This window comes from Tenrec ecaudatus, chromosome 10, assembly GCF_050624435.1.
Source record: "Tenrec ecaudatus isolate mTenEca1 chromosome 10, mTenEca1.hap1, whole genome shotgun sequence".
NCBI classification, from domain to species: domain Eukaryota; kingdom Metazoa; phylum Chordata; class Mammalia; order Afrosoricida; family Tenrecidae; genus Tenrec; species Tenrec ecaudatus.
The window spans coordinates 127786723-127803928 of record NC_134539.1 but is presented as its reverse complement, the minus strand read 5'-3'; the positions used below and the strand labels follow the sequence as shown (position 1 = coordinate 127803928).

The 17206-nt window shown below is 40.9% G+C and overlaps 1 non-coding gene across 1 annotated transcript; it reads left to right on the top strand.

Annotated features, from left to right (window-relative positions):
* Nucleotides 1-2946: 2946 nt before the first annotated feature.
* On the top strand, nt 2947-3110 carry LOC142460624 (U1 spliceosomal RNA). The gene has a single exon (XR_012786797.1). It is a non-coding gene; the product is annotated as a U1 spliceosomal RNA (small nuclear RNA).
* The last annotated feature ends 14096 nt before the right edge of the window (nt 3111-17206 follow it).

Genomic DNA, 17206 nt, shown 5'->3' with positions numbered 1-17206 from the left:
CTGGTCCAAGGGACTAAGAGGTCACATGAACCATTGTCGACGCAGCACTGATGCCAGGGAAACTAGATGGTGACCAGCTACCACTACCGACTGCTCAGGTTGAGGTCACAGCAGAGGGTCCCAGACAGAGCAGGAGAAAAATATGGAACCAGAAACCAAATTTACAAAAATGACTACTAGTTGAAGAGACAGGAGAGGAACCCCCAGAGAATATGGACCTCAGACATCCTTCTGACCCGCGCCTCTGCGGAGACCACCTCTCAGCCAAGTAAGAAAACTCCCCAAACTCAGTGCCATGGAGCTGACTCATAGCAACCCGATAGGACAGGGTAGAACTGCCCTCGTGAGTTTCTGCGGCTGTAAATGTTTACCAGAGTAGAAAGCCTCAGCTTTCTCTCGCCCAGCTGCTGGTGTTTTCGAACTACTGGCCCATGCACAACCAATACACCATCTCATCTATAATCATCTCAAAAAATAAACAATCATCCTTGAAAAGAATGTGCTTCTTAAAACCATTCATTTTTAAGTTAACAACTGCATTTACTCAAAAGCAAAGCTGAGCAGGCCAGGGTGGGTAGAACGGTCCGCTGGAGGTAGAGCAGGAGTCGGGCAGAAATGGAAGAGTCCTGACACGTGGTGGGGAATGCAGCCAACGGCCTGGGCACTCTCGGTGCACACGGTAGAAGAGGACACTGACTGCTTCTATCAACTTCCACTTAAACAACAATTTAAGCAATTAAAAGGAAATAGGAATCTCAAGTAAGGGAAAGGCGGCTATTGAATCCCTCTTAATTCAAGGCAGAATGAAATATGCCACAGGAGATGTACAAATAATGTTCAACAGATGATCACAAAAGGGCACGGTGCATCAGGTCTCATGGTGGAGGCAGACAGGAAAATAGTGACAAAGGACATTGTAAAGCGGATCTCAAGGACTGATAAGCGTTTCTACAGATGGAGGTGAGAATAGGCCTGCATCCAGAGAGAGAAAGAGAAGGGAAACTGGGAGAAATCTGGTTGTACAAATAGATAGTTTCCATTTGAGAAAATATAGTCTAGCTTGGCAGAAATTAAGTATGATGATATGATATTTTCAGAGTTTTGAAAACTTTTATGTGCAAGTAAAGACATAAAAATCCCAAACCAGGAAAGAAAACCCCCAAAGCAGGACAGATGTAACTATAGAAACACATAGGAACTAAATGTTCTCTGGTTCTGAAAGATGCAATAAAGTTAAAAGACAAATGCCAAGAAATGAAAAGGGTTTGCAGTAATAACGTGTTACTGGATGCTATGTCACAAGACAAACACCCCCAAATTCCAAAGTGTAGAGATTTTAGAGGAAATGTCATCTGATCAGAGGGTAATAAAATCAGAAACTGCTCCCAAGTGGAAGAAATACAACAACTAGTGAGGAATTTAAAAACATCCTCCAAAATAATGCCGCAGCGAAAAATGAAACGAAAGCTGTGATTATAAGACTATTTATCATACAACAACAGGGAATGCATATTAAATTATAAGTGATGATCCAAAGTTACATCCAAATAATTAATAATATTACATGCTTTATTACTGATAAAATTTATACTTCCTACATAAGCACAACGAGAAGTTGGGATAGTATCCAAACAAACTTTAGAAGGCATAACAGATGGACAGGTAAATGTGAATGTAGGAATGAACAAAACAATACAAAGGAAACAAGTACCAAACCTGGGACCTAAAAGGAAGCACAGATAGATAGGCATTAAATAGTCAAATAAGGAAAAGAAGAATAAAACTAAGACTTATAAAACGGAAAACTATTATGTCCGGCCTCAAGCACATTTAGACATTTCTGAATCCTGCTCTATATTTGAATTTTTAAAAAACTCTTTAGAACATTAAAAAATCTAAGTTCCCCTAATACTAATTATTTAAAAGATATTAATATAAACTGTAATGCAGTAATACTTGAAATAGAGTGGAATTAGCAACGAATATATATAAGATTCTATGGAGAGGAAATGAAAAGTCAGAAATAAGATGTAAATTATCTTCATTTTGAATGAAAATAATAGTATTTCAAATAAAAGAAAATAATGGGAAAATATAGAAATATATTATGTTGGAGAAAAAAATCTTTCTAAGCATTACACTTAAGAGCAAAATCCATAAAAAAAGGTACTTACACTCTCTAAAAGTATAAGCCTTCAGAATAAAATATACACATTCAATAACATTTTTAAATATTTTCTACTAATTTGGCAATGATAAAAAAGAATTGTGGCATATGACGATTAGTGAAGTTTCTGGCATTCTCACACTGCTGATATAAATGTAATTGATACATTTTTTTGCTGGAGGGCAATTAGATGAATAGAAATGAAAGATCTGAAGAGAAGTTTGGCCTGGGGACAGAGATTCGTGCTTACAGTTGAATATTTGAATAGATTTGTGGGCTTTTCTATGCATAAGTGTTCATGCATTCACAATTCTAAGTTCCGTATATTAGAATTCAGTCAGAAAAAAAGAATTGAAGAAAAAAGGACTTTATAAAGTGTGTTTAGTGTTTACTGAACCAATGGAAAAGCTGAAGGGTTATAGGCCAGAGAAAACAGCCACTAGCTTTAAAGAAACAGTGGCTTCCAAGGAATTAAAGCAGGTCATGGGAGAATGTGCAGGAATGTAAGCAAACCTCACATCTGCCACGGGTCCGTGGATCGCCGGTCTCCAGCAAGTGGACCGTGGTTTCTCTTCTGCCCCTCAAATCTTGCTTGAGCGCCTCTTCTTAGCAGGTTCTGGACCAGAACCCCACTGGAAAAGGGTGCAAGGGTAATGCAGAGGGGCAGCTCCTGCTACTGAACTGGTTCATTTAATCTGTGTGGTCAGTGCTAAGCAGGGGGTTGATTAGAGAATCAAAATCAGTGACACTCATATACTTGTAAGGAAAAGCTTTATGTCATACTTACCTGGCAGGGGAGACACTATGATCCCGAAGGTGGTTTTTCCAGGGTGAGGCTCACCCATTGCACTCCGGGTGTACTGACCCCTGCGATTTCCCCAAATGTGGGAAACTCGACTGCATAATTTGTGGTAGTGAGGGACTGCGTTCACGCTCTCCCTGATGAGAAAAAAAAGAAAAGAAAAAGCTTTATATCAAGAAGCTTCATATGTCAGGAAAACATCCCAATCCATTCCAATTCCAGTCCATTAATCTGAACCTAGTCCCTGAGTCCCTCTTCAGACTCACACAGTCATAAGCCATGATGCAGAATGCAGGAAGATCACAGGCCAGTGGGTGCAAAGTCTTGTGGATCCAATGGCGGTGGATGCTACTTCAGGGCTCTGGCCACAACCAGGGTCCACCAGCAGGAAGGTGAAGGCAGAGAGTAGGGTGGGGGTTCCCAGGACCCTCCTTATGAGCAGGCCATGCCCACAAGGAAGTACCATCACGCTGTGACTTGATTGACAGGTTAGACTCAACCCCTACACTTTTATATATTAAGAACCATATCTTCTCTGTGTCTATGGCCTGTGTGTTTTAGGGACAGTGATTCATTCAGCAATCTACAAATATTTGCAGCGGAGCACATTACCTATGTCAGACATCATAGAAATACAGTAGCTGGTATGGAGCTTAGGGTGTAGTTGAGGGAGAAAAACAGTAAAAGAGAAAATGTAATCGATGGGCAATGAGCGCTGGGGAGAAACCTGAAGCAGGGACTACAAACATAAAGAAGGGAGGAGGAAAACCACGTGAGCCCCAGAGAAAATCTTCTCGGCCCCGGGAAAGCTAGACCAAGAAAAACTAAAAAAACTCAATGTCACTGAGTTGCTGCTAAGCCCTGGGCGACATTAATTACTCATGTGCCTGAAATCCCCAAGGCTGGCACTTGGAAACCACCAGCTGCTCAGCAGGAGAAAGATGGGGTTTTCTACCCCAGTAAAGAGTTACAAATTCAGAAACTCACAACGCCATTCTGCCCTGATCTTATGAATATCTAAACTGGGTCCTGGGATGTTCAATGTGCCCACAGCAGAGCAAGAAGAGAGAGGCAGAAGGGAAGGGACTGGAAAATAATGTGGGGGTCAGATGAAGGAGGGCCTTCGAAGCCATTGTACTGGATTTCACTCTGAATGGGATGGAAGTCATTGGAAGGCTTTGAGTAATGAGTAATGAGAAGCCCAACCAGACTTATGCAGGAAAAGGATCATTCTATCTGCTAAGTTAACAAGCATGGAGACAAAATCAGGGGCAGGGAAACCATTTACAACCTACTTTAATAGAAATCAATTCTCACCATTCTCAAAGTCTGTATTCCTAATTTGTCTACTCGCTAAAATTCACTTGCAACTCGAAAACCAATCAGCTGAGTACCCTCGTGGTCATGGGTGGGCCTGCACAGGGTAAGTCCTCCAGCGTGCACATCCCACTGTTTGCAACGCTGTGCATTCTTCAGCATTCACACTGCAATCATGGCCTTTTCACAGTCCATTCTGGTGCCATGTTATTCATAGGTTTAAGATTTTTGGTAGTGATTGTGCTGTTTAATATGTTCCCCGAGCACAATGCTGAATTGCAGTGTAGTATTCCTAAACACGAGGAAACTGTTATGCCTTACAGAGAGAAAAATATATGTAAGATACTTTTCATTCAGGTCTATGTTCACTGCTAGTGAATCAATAAGATTTATCAGGGAAAGAATCGTTATAAAGACAAACCCATAAAACAAGGGTTTTTCTTGGTTGGTTGATGAAAATATTGCGACCAAGGGCTCTCAGGAACCTAAACCTATATTTCCTCTAGGAGAGATGATGCAATATTTTCTAATTTAGTGTTTGTGACTCTATGAAACATTACTATAGAATTTTATACAAAACAGTTTGATAGAACTTTGCTACAGTGACTCTTACAGAGCACAATTGCCTTGAATAAGGAGGCTCAACTATACATATGAGTAGTATTGGAGATGATGAGAAATGACAAGATTCTGGATAGCTCTTAAGAGGAGACCACAATTATTTTCTACCACACGTCTGTCAGTTTTCATACTGCGTTGATTCCTGTGCTGCTGCAATGCTGAAAGCTATGACATCGGTATTTCAAATATGAGCAAACTGACCCAAGGTGAACAGGTTTCAGTGGAACTTCCACACTAAGAACAGATTACACAGGAGGAATATGCTGTCTAGTTCTAAGAGTTTAGCTGCTGAAAACATTCTGAATAGTAATGTGTGATTGTTACATAATTTCATGTCAACTTGATAAATAAAGTGTAGGGGTGAAGTTTAACCTGTCAATCAAGTCACACCTTGATGCCCTCATTGTGGAGTCACGACCAAGATAAACGGCTCACTGGAGGCTGGCCCCACCTTCACCTTCCTATTGAGGAACCACAGGAGACCTGCACAAGCTCTGGAGATGTGTCCACTGCCATTGGATCCACAAGACTTTGTACCCACCGGCTGGTGATCTTCCTGCAGTCGGCATCATTGCATGTAGCTGTGTGAGTCTACAGAGGGATTTATGGACTAGTATCAGACTTATGGACTAGTGTCTGACTTAAAGGGCTTGATCTGGACTGGGCTGGATATTTTCCCGATATATAATTACTTCTTGATATAAAGCTGTCTCTTACACATATATGAGTGTCTCTGGATTTCTTTCTCTGATCTAACATATAGTGAAGCATTGTCAGATATCATGCCAAAAATGGAATAGACTATCCACTTCTGAGGAATGAGCCATTGAAATGTTATGACTAGCAGAAAAATATTATCATATATAATGCTGGAAGATGAGCCCTTTAGTTTGGAAGGACCTTAAGATACATTGATCATGCGCTAACTCCTCAAAGTAGAGTGGACAATAATAATGCAGGTGGAATAAAGATTTCAGGACCTTCACTTACCAATATGGCATAACTCAAAATGAGAAGAGAAAATTTTTTCAAATCTCTATCACTAATGAGAATGTAAAATATATGAAGTATGTATCCATAAACATTTGATGGCAAAATCAAATGACATGCAAACGATAGAGACCAATATCACATACATTAGTGAACTGAAATGGACTAGTCTTGGCCATTTTTAATCAGTTAATCATATGGCTTACCATGCCACATCCAAGAGGTGCATTCATCGTCAAGTGGGACACTTCAGGATCTATCTTGAAGCGCAGTGCTCTCTGCGATAAGATAATATCTATATAGCTCCAAGGTAGAAAAGTTAACATAGCTATCACTCAAAGTTATGCACTAAACACTACAACCAGTGATGAAGAACTAGAAAAAAAACTAGTGATAAAGATATTGAATATTTCTAGTGTCTCCGGCCTAAAGTTGATAAGATGTAATTGTGATGCATTGATATTTATTAACCATTTGATTTCCAAATTTGGACACCAAAGAAGAAGGAACAGTCATTGAGAAATATGGGCTTGGTAATAGAAATGAATCTGGAGATCTCATGACAGGAAATTGCCAGATCAATGACTTTTTCATTTCAATACATTTTTCCAACAACATAAATTGCTACCATACACATGGACTTGACAGACAAAATAGAGAGGAATAAAATTGAGTACATCTGTGGAAAGATATGATGGAGGAAGTCAATATTATCACTCAAAACTGGGCCAGAGGCAGATTGGAACCAACCATCAATTGATCATATGTAAGTTCAAGTTCAAGAAAAATCAAATAAGTCCATGAGAGCCAAAAAATAACCATGAGTGCATCCTACCTTAATTTGGAGAACATTTCAAGTACAGATTTGAGACACTAAATACTAATGAAAAAAACACCTAACAAGATGTGAGATGGCATCAAGATATCATACGAAAGGTCATTAAAAATACAGGAAAGAAAGAAAAAATCAATGTGGATGTCAGATGAGACTATAAAAACGAACTCTTGATCATAGAATAGCTCAATGTACATCAAACTGAAAGAACTAAAGAAAGAATTCAAGCCCCAACTTTAAATATTGGAGGAGTCTGTAGGTGAATGTAGAATGATATGGAAAGAAAGAAATCCAAAAACAAAGCTCCATAAATTGACAGAATACCAAGTGAAACTCTTCAACCAGTTGATGAAGTCCTGGAAGGATTTTATGCCAAGAAATCTGGAAGAATTCTAACTGGCCAACAGACTAGAAGAGATCTATTTTTGTGCCCATTTCAACTAAAGATTATATAATAGAATGTGGAAATTATTGAATCATATCATTAACATCAAGTGAAATTTGTCTGAAGTAATCAACAACACTTGTAGCAGTACATCGACCGGGAGCGTCCAGAAATTCAAGCTGAATTCAAAAGAAGATGCGGCTGATGTCAGATGGATTGAGGCTGAAAACAGAGAATAACAGAAAGTTGTTCACTTGTGTTCTATTGACTCTGCGAAGGCATTTGACTTTGTGGATTATAACAAACTATGGATAACATGGCTAAGAATGGGGATTCGAGAACACGTCATTGAACTCATGTGGAATCTGTAATGGAACAAGAGACAGTCATGAAAAGAGAGCAAAGAATGCTGCAAGGTTTAAAATCAGTAAAGGTGTATACCGGGATTTTATCTGCTGACAATTATTCAATCTGGATGCTGAGCAAGATAATTTGAAGAAACCAGACTTTATGAAGAAGAAAATGGTGTCAGGATTGGAGAAAAGCTTACTAATAGCCTGACTTATGCAGATGATACAACCTGGTGTGCCGAAAGAAGGGGGACTTAAAGTACTGGCTGATGAAGATCAAGGACTACAGTTTCCAGTATGGGTGAGCTCAATGTCAAGAAAAAAGCAAACTCCTCACAAGTGGACCGATGGATAACGCCATGACAAAGGGAGAAAATATCGAAGTTATCAAGTATTTTGTTTTGCTGGTGCTACAATCAAGGCTCCTGGAAATAACTCTCAAGAATTCCAATGAATTATTGGACAAATGTGTTGACATCACTTTAAGGCTAAGGTGCACTTTTTCCAAGCCATGGTATTTTAGATCGCCTAATATGGATGTGAAAGTTGGGCAATGAATAAGGAACACCGAAGAATAATTGGTGCATTTGAATTATGCGGCAGATGAAGAATATTGAAAGTAGCATGGACTGTCAGAGCAAACAAAGTGTTTTGTAAGAAGTATAGCCTGAATGCTCCTTAGAATTCAGCATGGTAAGACTTCATTTTACATACTCTGGACATTTTTGTCATTAAAGGTCAGTTCAGTAGAGACCTGGAAAAGGACATCAGGCTTGATAAAATAAAAGATCAGCACAAAAGAAGACAAACCATCAAGGATATGGATTGAAATGGTGGATTCAACAAAGGGCTCAAGTGTAACAACTGTGAGGATGGGCCAGGATCAGGCAGTATTTTGTTCTGCTGCACACAGCGACACTATGAGTCAGAGCCAACCCAATGGCAGCCAACCACCACCACAACTGCAGTGATGATTTAAGGGAGGGGGTCCTCAAACGTTTTAAGCAGGGGGCCAGTTCACTGTCCCTCAGATCGTTGGAGGGCCAGACTATAGTTTAAAAAAAAACTATGAAAAAATCCTATGCACACTGCACATACCTGATTTTGAAGTAAAAAATCAAAAGGGGGCAAAAGCACCCAGTGGGCTGGATAAATGTCCTTGTTGGGCCGCATGTGGCCCATAGGCCATAGTTTGAGGACCCCTTATTTAAGGTTTCAGGTCATTAACAACTGCAAGAATAGAGCCTCCAACTACAAGCATGGAAGGTTGCAAGAGAAGTAGCCTTGAGGAGGAAGATCTGAGCTTAAATTCCACTAATATATTAATTTATTTAGCAATCTTGAAACACCGTCATTATTAAAGATATCCAACATAACCTACTGGCACTTTGAAAGAACATTTCCTTGTTCCTGCAGCTGACTCATGCTACGTTCTATGCCCATCTTGACATGAAACACTGGAGTGCACTCAAATCCTTCCTGAGAGATTGACAAGGGGACAAATTGGTTGCTGTGTTGATGGGAGGTGTTAAAGTTTTGTAATTTCTCCCCTTTCTCTTTCCCCTGCTCCCTTCTCTTCATTATGAAACCGTCTTATTTTCTCTTTTTCAGATTCAAGGTCTCCTGGTGTTGCCCCTGTTTGAGGAGAGAATCCCTACCCCAAAGATAAATTGGGGTCCCTGAGGAGTAAGTGCTAGAGGGCACGAACCAACAAAAGGGGGGTGGCGAGGGGAAGGCCTGGTCCTGAGGAATGCTCAGACAAGCGTGTGTCCCCGACTCCCACCTTTGAAGTGGGTTTCCTGTTTTATAGAAAGGTGGACAATAGAGAGAGTGGGCCTTGAATAGATATTTAAGGAGGCAACACACCAGCTTTTTGCATTAAGCCATATTTGAGTGTGACATACGATAGACAAATGATTTTTTTAATCTCACACATTATCTACCTAGCCAAGGTTTAGGTTGTAAATCAAAGCTACTAATCAAGAACAAAGATAACATATGAATGAACGAATGAGATCATGGTCACACATTTTGCAAGTAGAAAAGAGGCTTAACGGCTCAGAAGGTCAGCAGCAGACTCCATTCCTTTTCATGAAAACTCACTTGCCAACGCACAATTATTATGAGGGTCAGCCAAATTAAAGACTTCGTATTTAGGCCTGAGGCCTGTGAGCTCATGGTAATTTGAACAGCTGTTCAAAAGAAGCTCCATGCTACGTGTCTGACAGATGGAGAAAATGGTACTCACTAATGGCCTAAGTTGCTATGACATAAACTGATTTCCCTATTGTTAAAACTTACTTACACTATCAATTTCAAATTGCTGTGATGATTTCAACCTGTTCTAAGGGGCTGACATCCCTCAGGAAGAACTGTTCAAAATTGAAGATTCTCATTTGAAAGAATACACCATTATTGTAACGAGCTTCCCACTGTTCTCGTACAAAGGAACATTGAGAAATGGGAAACTCTGGGTCATAGATATATTTTTTTCATTGTTTGAAGAAAATTGTTAGTCACCTTTGTTTCCGATTGTCATTATTTGGAGCTGATCCCTCTTACCTTTAGGAATAAAGGGAATGATTGCCTTTTATTCGCATGAAGGGATTCGTAAACCTCCTAATGTTTGGAAAAACATCTGTTTCCCTTTATGGTGGCGTGTGCGTTCTTTTCCTGGCATAGGAAGTCAGCTGGGAGAGGCTACATTAATGTTGGATTGAATGAAACAAAGTTAGTGTTTGTTAGTATTTAGGAATAATTTCCCCCCAATTGTTTCTACAGAAGAAAGTAAAATTCCTTTTCACAAATTCCTCCTCATTAGGGTGAAGAAGACAGTAGACACAATTCAAATGAAAATCATTCAGTCTGAAAATCTAGATGAAATGTCTGAGAACTAATAACAATAATTGAAACACACTGAGTTTTTATAGTGCCTTCCAGTGCATGCTCACGGACAGAAGCTGGGGGAACAATGCTCCTCCCGTGTCTTTCAAAGTCACAGGTCATTGAGGAGCCTCAGTCACTCCACAGAGAATCTTGACTAAGACCTAACACTATTCAGGAAACAGAACTCGGGGACAAGTATCTATAGGTACAATACTCTGATGAAAAGAAATTTGGAGATTTTCTTGCTATTGTTGCTTCCGAGAAACCAGGTGATTTTCCCTCCCTCCTGTCTCCATGGGAGCGTTATTGTGGTGTGTAGTGACCTCGCAGCTCCCCCGTCCACTTTCATCAGTGTATTGGTATGTGGTCCTTGAGGCCAGGTCTTCTGGATTTCTTGCATGAACTTCCCTTATTTTATCCCTCGATCATACTGATTTGTTTAAATTTGTATCTTGTATAACTACTAAGATTAATGATGTTAATATTTCCTGGGCTTTAATATTTGCCCTCCAAATCCACATGTGATTACCGTGCTTAATTTAAAAAAAAATTAAAACTAACAATTATGAACAGCAATTCAGGGCCAAATACCTTCCCATGTGTCCACTAAATTGCAAGTTACTTAAAACAGAAACTGTATGTGAATTATATTCTTATCCCCAGTGTATATTTTAAAGGTTAAGATGTAGTCATTGACTAATCAGTACTTGTAAATTCATGTGTTTTCCCATTTATTTTTCAGAGGAATTCTGTAAGATATTTCCAGCCTCATTTTTAGTAAAGAAACATGTACTACAAAACCTTGAAGCCTCTGGCCCAGGATCGAAGGAACGGGTTTTAAAGTCAAGTCAGCTTAATGATTAATGACTAATATCCCACTAATATGGCGTGCCTTAATTATTTCATCATTTAAGAAGGTATTGCAATGAAAACTAAAATTAAAACAGCTCAGCAGGACCACAGCTAGCTAACTGAATAGATATATTTAGATAAAATAAGAAATGTTATACTTAATAATTTTTATTATTTGAATTATTTACTTAAAGGTTTTTTGTTTGTTTGTTTAGTGTTCGTTATCTGACACATTTAAAAAAATAATCCAGTATTAGGGTTGGTTAGATAACCAACCTTCCTGAAGAAAGCAGTTCAAATGCTAAATGAATTATATTTTTAAAAGCACTCTAAAAAGTATAAAAGAATGGGCAATAAAGACATAGAACATCCTGGGGGGGGGCAGCCTCTATCCCAACTTCTATGTGGACACCTTCCCCTCTCCCCAGAAGAATTTATTTCAAAGTATGGCATTAAATCTGCAGCTCCAGGAGAGGGACATATCTGATCAGAGTACACAGGAGCAGATGAAGAGGGAGGAGGAGAAAGTGGAGCACATCCTCCCCACCAGGTCGTGAGGAGGACGTTCCCAATTAGAGCAGCCAGTGCACAGAGGGAACCACATAGCCGGCCCCACTAAGAGACATGACATCCCTTACTGACCCATGGACCTGTGGAAGACAGCACCGGAGACACAGTATGGGAATTGCACCCGATTGGATCCCGCCACACCAAGGCAAAACAGTAAGGGGGTGCAACAGAACAGCAAGGGAATGGAGCGGCAAGGTCTCCAGGGATTGCTGAAGGTGGACTTTGGGGTCAGGGCATGGTGCCTCAACAGACTGGACTGGAAAACACTCCTAAAGGCCAACTTAAACAATCCTTGAACTAACTACAAGATTTTCTTTCTTGTTGTGTTTGGTTTTTCATCATTGGCTTGTTGTTGTTGTTGTTTTTCTTTTGTATATTGTTGCTTGGTTTTGCTCTGTCTTGTTTTTGTGCATGTTATTATCTCCACAGGTCTGTCCAAATAAGATAGGCTGGATGAACGATCTGGAGGAGAAAATAATGGACCGACAGTTCGGGGGTACATGGGAGAGGGGGAGGTGGGGGAAAAGTAGTTAACAAACCCAGGGACAAGGGAACAACAGTGATCCAAATCGGTGGTGAAGCGGGTGTGTGAAGCCTTGGGCATGATCAAGGTTAATGTAACCAAGAGGAATTGCTGAAACCCTGGTGGGGACTGAGCATGATAGTGGGACAAGAGGAAAGTCAAAGGAAATAGAGGAAAGAGCTGGGAGGCAAAGGGCATTTATTGATGTCTAAAGACATGTACATATGCAAATATATTTATATATGAGGATGAGGAAATAGATCTATGTGCATATATTTATAGGTTTAGTATCAAGGTAGCAGAAGGACATTGGGCCTCCACTCAAGTACTCCCTCAATGCAAGAATACTTTCTTCTATTAAATTGGCATGCTATGATGCTCACCTTCCCAACACAAAGCAGGTGAATAACTAAATGTGATAAAGAAAGCTAGTGGTGCCTGGCTATCAAAAGATATGGCATTTGGGGTCTTAAAGGCTTGAAGGTAAGCTCAGAAGCAACAAAGCCCACATGGAGGAAGCACACCAGCCTGTGTGACCACAAGGTATTGAAGGGATCGGGTATCAGGCATCATCAGAACAAAAAATCTTACCATAGTGAATGATGCGGGGAGTGCGGAGTGGAGACCCAAAGCCCATTTGTAACCCACTGGACATCTCCTTACAGAAGGGTCATGGGGAGGAAACAAGCCAGTCAGGGTATTATGTAGCAACAATGAAAAATACAACTTTCCTCTAGTTCCTAAATGCTTCCTACCTGCCCTCTAACACCCTCCACCCCCCACCACTATCATGATCCCAATTCCACCTTGCAAGTCTGGCTAGACCAGAGGATGTACACTGGTACAGATAGGATCTGGAAACACAGGGAATCCAGGGCGGATGATCCCTTCAGGACCAGTGGTATGAGTGGTGATACTGGGAGCGTAGAGGGAAGGTGGGTTGGAAAGGGGGAACCAATCACAAGGATCTACATGTGACCTCCTCCCTGGGGAAAGACAACAGAAAAGTGGGTAAAGGGAGACATCGGAAAGGGCAAGGTATGACAGAATAATAATTTATAAAGTATCAAGGGTTCATGAGGGGGTGGAGTGCAGGGAGGGAGAGGGAAAATAAGGAGCTGATGCCACAGGCTTAGGTGGAGAGCAAATGTTTTGAGAATGCTGATGACAATCAATGTACAAATGTGCTTTACACAATTGATGTATGTATGGATTATGATAAGAGTTGTATGAGCCCCTAATAAAATGATTAAAAAATAAAAATAAACACTAAGACAAAAAACAAACAAAAAGACATAGAACATCCAAATATAAGTGAAAGTGAAGCCATTTTTGCCCTAAAGACTTTTTCCATACTTTAGGAAAATGATTTTCACTTTCATTACTTTATAAGGGACAAGTCAAAAGACAAAATCCAAGTCTAAAAAGATTTGATCTTGCTTGGATCCACAACCAGTGCACTTGGAAACAGCAGGCAAGAAATCAAACAGCACTTTGAAGTGGGCGACTGTACTGCACAAAATCTCTTTAACGTGGAAAAGCAAACATGCCACCTGAGGGCTGGTGTGTGTTGGGCCCAAGCCACAGAATTTGCAATGTTCTCACATGCATATGAACGTTGGACATTCAGTAAGAATGATATTGAAAGCACCTTGGCCTGCCAAATGAACAGATCTGTCTTGGAAGGTGTTTAGCCAGAAAGCTCCCTAGAGGCTAGTATGGTAATGCCGAGACTTCCTGTCATGTAGTTTGGACATCCTAGGAAAGGACATCATGCTCAGTAAAGTAGACTGACTGCCACTGAGTCCATACCGACTCATAAGTGATCCTATGGGGCAGGACAGAACTGCCCTCATGGATATTTTGAGACTGTAACTCTTTACTGGGGTAGAACACCCTATCTTTCTCCTGCAGAGCTGCTTGTGGTTTTGAACTGCCTACCTTACAGCCCACAGCCCAGTGCATAACCACTGTACCACGAGGGCTTCGGGAAAGTAGAAGGGCAGCAATAAGGAGGAGGACCCCTGAAGAGATGCATTGACACAGTGGCCGCAACAATAGGCACACGTTTAGCAGAAGTTGAGGGTGGTGAAGCCCTGGGCCGTGTTTCCTCCAGTCATACATGGGGTTGCTGTGCGTCAGAGCCTATTAGATGACACATTAACAACAACAATGGAAACCAAACACATCCCCATCAAAATGGGATGTCAAATAGCAGCCCCACCAATTAAGAATGAACCCAGCGAAGGTGCTTTGGATCCTTGGGAAATTAGAAACATAAGTCAAAGTTCATGAAAATTTCCAGCCAAAATTATTGTTTTAATCATTTTATTAGGGGCTCATACAACTCTTACCACAATCCATACATACACAATAAATACATCAATTGTGTAAAGCACATTTATACATTCATTGCCCTCATCATTCTCAAAACATTTGCTCTCCACCTAAGCCCCTGGCATCAGCTCCTCATTCCCCCCTCCCTCCCCGCTCCCCACTCCCTCATGAACCCTTGATAATTTATAAATTATTATTTTGTCAAATCCTGCCCTGTCTGACGTCTCCCTTCACCCACTTTTCCGTTGTCCATCCCCCAGGGAGGAGGTCACATGTAAATCCTGGTAATTGGTTTCCCCTTTCCAACCCACCTTCCCTCTACGCTCCCAGTATTGCCACTCACACCACTGGTCCTGAAGGAATCATCCACCCTGGATTCCCTGTGTTTCCAGTTCCTATCTGTACCAGTGTACATCCTCTGGTCTAGCCAGACTTGCAATACAGAATTGGGATCATGATAGTGGGGGGTGGGGGAGAGGAAGCATTTAGGAACCAGAGCAAAGTTGTATTTTCCATTGTTGCTACATCGCACCTTGACTGGCTCATGTCCTCCCTGAGACCCTTCTGTAAGGGGATATCCAGTGGCCTACAAATAGGCTTTGGGTCTCCACTCCACAACCCCGCCCCCTTCATTCACTGTGATATGATTTTTTGTTCTGATGATGCCTGATACCTGATCCCTTCGATACCTCGTGATCACACAGGCTGGTGTGCTTCTTCCATGTGGGCTTTGTTGCTTCTGAACTAGATGGCCACTTGTTTACCTTCAAGCCTTTAAAAACCTAGATGCTATATCATTTGATAGCCGAGCACCATCAGCTTTCTTCACCTGCTTTGTCTTTAGCGGTTGTGTCAGGAAGGTGAGCATCATCGCAAGCCAATTTAATAGAAGAAAGTATTCTTGCATTGAGGGAGTACTTGAGTGGAGGCCCAATGCCTTCCTGCTACCTTAATACTAAACCTATAAATATATGCACATAGATCTATTTCCCCATCCTCATATATGAATATATTTACATATGTACAGCCAAGAATTTTTACTCAGGTAACTCCTCAAACTTTAATCCAGCAATGTAGAAAGGGCTTGTGTTAGTCTGGCTGACTAGAGAAACAAATCCAAGTACACCCATATGTGTATAAGAGAGAGCTCTCTATCAGAGAGCAATTATATGTTGAGAAAACATCCCTGCCCAGTCCAGATCAAGCCCATAAGTCTGATGTTAGCCAATATGTCTGCTACTAGTCCATAAATTTCTCTTTTGTCTCATGCAGCACATGCAATGATGCCGAATGCAGGAAGATCACAGGCTGGTGGATGGAAAGGCCTATGGATCCAATGGTGGTGGACACATCTCCAGTGGCTCCATGTGGCTTATCAACAGGAGGGTGGAGAGAGAGAGAACCTCTTCTGATGGCAGAATTGAGAATTACCAGAATCCTCCCGATGGATGTGACCTTGACAGGCTAGACTTCACACCTACATTATATTTATCAAGTTGACATGAAACGATGTAACTACCACAGAGCTGTCTAACTGGTAATGGCTAAAACAAAATCAAATATTTTCTGGAAGAATGAACCTTAAAACATAAATTCAAGACATTCCCACAGATAATTTTCCATGGAAAATGAGCCATTTGGAATTTAAAATCACCGATCACACAAAAAATTAAGCATATGGGAGGGGGGGGTGCAAAGGAGACATGCACAGAGAATTTAGATAGTAGAATGAATAAATGCATCCTATTAAACAACCTAGTTCCGTGTTCAAAGTGAATTAAAAGCAACTTTGAAAGAGCTTCAGGAAATAGCAAACTGCAAATAATGACCAAACAGATTTCTAAAAGAACAAAATATGATTTTTATAATTGAAACATAATTATTTGATGAGTAGACATCCTGGTATGATGAAGAGACATGTGAGAGAAAAATGGTCCCATTCCACATGACCAGAGAAACCCAGATAAACTATGACCATCTGTACAAAAGCTCCAGAGAGTGGCCACTGTCCTCCTGCTGAGAGAACAGCATTCCAGAGAGGGAGGCACGACATTTGGCTGCTGCTTTTACACTGGTTGTCGATGAAGAGCAGAAGACAGAGGCAAACTGGTGCTAGTGCCAGGGGAAAATCGTAAAAGGAGAAGAGCTCTTCTTCAAACCATGAGATTTGGGGATTTAGTATCCCTTTTGGTGAGAAAGAGACACAGAATAATGCCTCGCACGAGGTCAGCCTTTCTCTCAAGGAATGTGTAGGATCCTCAAGCTCCACAAAATTATGGACAAGGAATTCATGCTGCTGTCAGTTTTCCCTAGAGGAGGACCTTGAGACAAGTATTTTGCAAGTGACCTCAGGAAACACTGCAGCAGAGAAAAAAAGCAGAAAGAGAAGACATGGGGCCAGTAAAGAATTGTCAAGCAAGTCACCGGCATGGACAACTGGAGCTTAACCCAAATGAGTAGCTCTGGGTTATGACACAAAACATGCACCTCACAGTTACCACACCCTAGGCAGAAAGGACCTGGAATGTGGTGAATGTACCAATACTTATCAGTCATCAGTTGACAGATGCT